The sequence below is a fragment of the Bos taurus genome, chromosome 22, assembly GCF_002263795.3.
Source record: "Bos taurus isolate L1 Dominette 01449 registration number 42190680 breed Hereford chromosome 22, ARS-UCD2.0, whole genome shotgun sequence".
NCBI classification, from domain to species: Eukaryota; Metazoa; Chordata; class Mammalia; order Artiodactyla; family Bovidae; genus Bos; species Bos taurus.
In genome coordinates, this window is record NC_037349.1 from 30,694,888 (window position 1) to 30,700,887 (window position 6,000).

Here is a 6,000-nt window from a genome sequence, read left to right on the forward strand (position 1 = left end):
GCTAATAAGAAGGGAAGTCCACCCCTCCCCTGGGGACAGTCAAGAAGGCTTCTGGGAACACACCATGCTTAAGGGAAACCCAAGGGTGTCTCTAAGAGTCTGCTGGCTTGGAAGAAGGAGGGAGAAGGTGCTCGAAGCAGAGGCAGAGGGCTGGAGTCTGAGGCAGGGCAAGGTCAACAAGAAACTTAGAAAACCACTAAAGTCATCATGGCAGGGCCATAGATCAGGCAGATGGAAAAGTCATAATTCTTGTCACCACAGCCCAGTGTTTTTACACAGTCCAGTTCAGCAGTTCCTGAGGAGGTGATGCCACATGAGCTTCACATTCCAGGGAGGAAACTGCCCCCTCCACCCTCTCCTGGGGCCACGTGGGCCGCCTTGTTCTTCCTGGGCTCGGAGCACATTTGGGCTCAGGGTTTCTCTTCCCTCTGCAGTGGATGTGCGTTTCCTGGCCCTCTGTGTGGCTCACAGGCTCCCTCCTTCCAAACATCACAGCCCAGTGGCCTTTCCTGCCCTCACGGGGTGCAGAGCATGCTGGCTGCCCGCTCTGCCCTCCACACTCCACATCCCCTTACCCACTTTGTCGTTCCCATTGCACTCAGCCCCTCACAGCATTCTGCATTCCTCTGTGTCTTTCTTATGGTCCATCTCCCTCCAACTACGAGGGCCTGCCTGTATGCTCAGCTGCTGGGGCCCCAGCACGGGGAGCAGAAACCGACACTCACAGTTGCGGAGTGAATCAGCAAGCGCCACCCTGCCTTGTGGGGAGAGGTAGACTTTCAGCTTCTACGGAGTCCAGAGCCTGCCCGCATAAACCATTCCACTATTTTACAGCCAAGCAGACCAGGTATCAGATCTAAGATTCTCACCACAAACCCTCCAGGTGGGAATGATGAGCAGCACCTTACAGATGAGGACCAGGGGATGCCTGGGGAACACGCTCAAGGCCGTGTGGGGGAGAAGCTGGGGGGCTGGCATTCGCCTCCATGGCTGATTCCACTAGCCCTGTCTTGGCACTGGTCCCGGCACTTGAGTCTAAACAACCTCTCACCTAAGGTACCAAATGGGCTCGTGTGATATGTAACCTTCAAGTGGAATCGCTGATGGCCGTTTTTAAGATATTACAAAGTTATTAAATAATGTGGAGAAAGCCATTGAAATCTGAGCTTTATACATACAGTCTGTTGTACCCAGTATTTTTTAAATTTTAAATTTAAATCTAATTGATTTGCAATGTTGTATTAGTTTCAGGTATAGAGAAAAGTAATTCAGATATATATATATATATATATATATATATCTGCATTCAAGATTCTTTTCATATCCAGGTTTTTACGGAATATTGAGTGTACTTCCCTGTGCTACATAGTAGATCATTACTGATTATCTATTTTATATACAGTAGCACGTATATGTTAATCCCAAAGTCCTAATTTGTGCCCACTATTAAATGCAATGTCAGGACAACAATTCCCAAGTGTGGTCAACACTCTGAGTTTATTCATCATAAGATTTTCATGACTTGACTCCTGTCAGAGGACTATTTCTGCTCCTGTCTGAAATGGTGAGCAGCCAGACACCTTTCTTGAGTCCTTCTATAAAGTCCATAAAATGTCTTCCTAACAGGTACATTAAACCATTTATATCCAGAATCTCCACCTTAGCTGAGATCCAGTGTCCCTGGCAAAATGCCCAGAGAAGCTGTGAGCTCCTTGAGGACAGACTCACTCTGTCATAGTCCCTGCAGGACCACCCTGAACGGGCCTCGGGCGTGATGAGAGTGGCTAAGAGCAGAAGCAGGCAAGCCTGGAACTGAAGCCAGAAAAACAGAATTTCTCTTGCCCTGGCCATCTTGATAACTGTGCGACTTTGGACAAATGTCTCTAAGCTTCAGTAAGCATTCTCACATGGTAAGAGATAGGTGTAAAGACTAAACAAGAGTGTGTGTGTGTGCGCGTGTGTGTGTGGGTGTGGGTGTGTGTGTTCCTATACTTTACACTCTAGCTGGGAGCCAGGCTGCTCAGTGTCATGCTGAAGCATAAAAGTCCAGTGTTACAAGCACATGTAATAAAGAGAAATGTGCTCTTGAGAGGCGGGGTCAGGAAACAGGTCTGCAAAGACAGGAGACCGAGTTATGGCCTGGAAAAGGGAGCGAGGACCATCTATCGTCTAGGTGGGCTGCTGATGACTTTGATCCCCAGCAGGCATTTCTCTTCTGCAAGCACAGCACCCTTATTCATTACAGAGCACCCTCCCTCCTACCCTGTAAATGTGACTTCAGGGGCACTTTAACCTTTACTTTAACCTTCTTCCTCAGAGGTCATCCCAAGTCTTTATTAAAACTATTGAGAGAAATACTCTTCTTGAAGGAACTGTTGATTGGCCAGGACAAGCGCTGAGAGTCCTAACTGACCATTTGTGCTATAATGCGGAAAGGAGCCACCTACATAACAGGAAATAAAGGAAACAGAGACAAAAGAGAAAGAGACAAAGGTAGAAGCCCAGAAACGTCTGAGAGCTGAGACCAAGACCAAGGCAGAAAGCCAGGAGAGGAGACTGAAATTGACACTGGGAACAAGAAATAACAGATATACTGATCACATCATTTGAGCTCCTGGAGGCAGCCATGCCTGAAGCTACAGGTACACTTCTGGCTTTCAGTCATGTGAGCCAATAACTTCTCTTGCATCTGCCAGTCTGTAATCAAATACCTCTAATGAATGTACTGTGGAGTGGTGGGCAATTCACAGAGGAAACAACAGGCATCAAAGCCCTACTATAGAAAAGAGCATTCCAAGTTCAAGGACCTGAAAGGAGGCTCCCAGGTTCAAGTACATCAAAGGAGGCCCACATGTCCGAAGCCCCAAAAGTCAGGGACGGCACAGGTTAGATGATGTTTGAGACAGAAGCCCAGACTGAACCACTCGTAATCATGGCCTCATAAGAAAGAGTCGTGTGGCATGCCAAATCCATGTTCTGAACGATCCTCCTCCTATCACTGTATAAATAAGATTATAAGCTTAAAACACACTGTACTGGGGAGAAGAGCAGCACCTCTTTGCAGCTGGAAGAGAAGCAAAATGTGCTCTCCCCAAGTCCAACATAATCTGAGATGCTAAAAAAGAATAGTTGATCCAGGTCACTGGAGAATAACTTGGATGCATTTTATATTATTTCTCTCATTTCTTGATCAGAGGGAATTTGTCTTCAGGCTTGACTGAATATAGGCTCAAATACAGAATCACAGTTAAACAGAGAGAGGGGTCACTAATGCTTGAGCATAGCTCTCCAAAAGTAATGGTTTTTCAAAAAATGTCTTCACAGTCTCAGATAGCTATTAATTAGGAATATAAACGATGGGAAAGAAGAGAGCAAAGTGAGACAGACAGACAGTGGACCCCAAGAATGGCGCATACTCTGTGTTTCCTTCCCCATCTCCTCAATATATCTTCTTCTCTCCCTTCCCCATCCCACCCCAAACCCTGCGTCTCTAGGGGTATGAAGCCCACACTCCCCAGCTACAGGTGGGTTTCTGCTGCTGACACTCAGCCGGCCCACAGCCACACGACACTCACTGTTTCCACCCTCTGATTCTGAATGATGCTGCCCGTGTCATGCCAGCTGCTGACTGTTTTGAATAATGCCCCTGGCTTCCTCTGGGTGGTAAAGAAGGTGACCACAGGCAGTGTCAAATCTGTGAGTCAGGGTCCCTGTTTTCACTGTCAGACATATCTAGGGGAGGATTCCGATCGCTCTCACTTGGGTCATCCGTTCCTCTCCCAGCCAGCCACAATAACCAACAGCAGGAGGGATGTCCTCTAATGGCCTCGCCCATGGAGAGTGTTTGCCAGACTAAGCAGGATCGGGATGGACAGGATAAAACTGTTCCCTCTAAGAATACCAATGATGCTAGGAACGCTCAACCCACTGCGCACTGCCCGCCACCAGTGCTGAGAACTATGCTGAGTTCTCAGCATTTAAGACATGGCCCCTAGCCCTCAGGTGGCTGCTTCTCCAGTTTCACCTTAGAGGTGGCCTGTTCATCTACCAAACAGCTATGCTTCGTGCCTACTCTGTGTCAGACAACTTTTTAGTTTCTGGAGGTTCAGTAGTGAACAAAGGAGAAAATAATCCCTGCTTTCCCTTACCTCCTCTCTATACAGGGAATGCAGATCATAGCAGGTTAGACGGTGATAGGCAGTCCGCAGAAAAATAAAGCAGTGGAGCAGGAGAGAAAATGCCTAGAAGAGGGCCAGTGGGGTGGTTGCCACGGCAAAGACCTCAATGCTAGGGTGACATTTCAATAAAGATCTGGAGGGAGCAAGGTGGTTGCCAACTGGGAGGAGAGTGTCCTATGAAAAGGGAATGGAGGAGGCAAGAACTTCCTAAGTCTAGAAGAAGAGTGAGGAAGAGGCTGCAGGAAGCAAGGACAGAAAGGGAATGGAGCAGATGTCATCCGCTGGTGAGCTCATGCTGAAGATGTCTGCTTTGCTTCTTGGAGAGATGGAAGCCACTGGAGGTTACGAGCACAAGCATAATATCCCCTGACGGGTTTTAGTGGATTCCTCTGACTGCTATCCTGTGAATGTAAGGATGCAAGTATGGGAGCAGAGACATCAGGTGGAAGAGAGACTACAGGGTCTGGAACTAAGGGGCAGCAGGAGTTATATTTTGAAACCAGAGCCAACAGAATTTGTCGCTGACTATGGGCCATCACACCAGATGATATCACTCTAATAACAGAAAGTGAAGAGGAACTAAAGAGCTTCTTGATGAGGGTGAAAGAGGAGAGTGGAAAAGCTGGCTTAAAACTTAACATTCAAAAAAACTAAGATCATGGCATCCAGTCCCATCACTTTATGGAAAATAGAAGGGGAAGAAGTAGAAGCAGTGATGGATGCTCTTTTCTTGGGCTCCAAAATCACCACGGCTAGTGACTGCAGCCATGAAATTAGAAGACGCTTGCTTCCTGGAAGGAAAGCTATGACAAACCTAGACGGCATAAAGCAGAGACATCACTTTGTCAACAAAGGTCCATAGAGTCTAAGCTATGTTTTTTCCAGAAGTTATGTACGGATGTGAGAGTTGAATCATAAAGAAGGGTGACTGCCAGAATTGATGCTTTTGAACGCATCCCCTGGACTGAAAGGAGATCCAACCAGTCAATCCTAAAGGAAATCAACCCTGAATACTCACTGGAAGGACTGATGCTAAAGCTGAAGCTCCAATACTTTGGCCACCTGACATGAAGAGCCAACTCACTGGATAAAACTCTGATGCTGAGAAAGATTGAAGGCAAAAGGAGAAGAGGGCAGCAGAGGATGAGATGGTTACATAGCATCATTGACTCAATGGACATGAACTTGAGTGAACTCCAGGAGATAGTGGAGGACAGGGAGCCCTGGCGTATTGCAGTCTGTGGGGTCACAGAGTTGGATGTGACTTAGCGACTGAACAACAACATGGTCCATTGTTAAAAGTGCTGGTACAGACTTCCAAGCTGTTTTGCATGATAAACTGAAAGAACAGACTTGCCACTGAGCCAACCGGGAAGACCTCAAGAAGACTGATCTACGTTTTAAATTCAAGAGGTATGCATGTCTCTGTAAACAGAACAAGTTTGTTCCTTTTTATGGTTGAATAACATTTCATACTACTATGTATAAAATGAATATAATGACAACTGACTGCATTAGTACAGCAAACTCAGTGCTCTGTTGTGACCTAGATGGGAAGGGGATTCAAGAAAGAGGGGATATATGTCACTTATGCATGATTTTGTGCAGCAGAAACTAACACAACACTGTAAAGCAAATATACACCAAAAAAAAGAAAAAATTTAAGAGGTTTGCTGACCACTGAACTTGAGATGCTGAGTAGGCAGTCAATGAAAGAAACCTAGAGTTGTGAAGAGTTTAGGGCTGGATATATGCTGGGGGCAGGTGTGATGGGGGCAGGAAAGAGTAAGTATTTTGGTTTCAGTAACACAAGGAAGGTAGA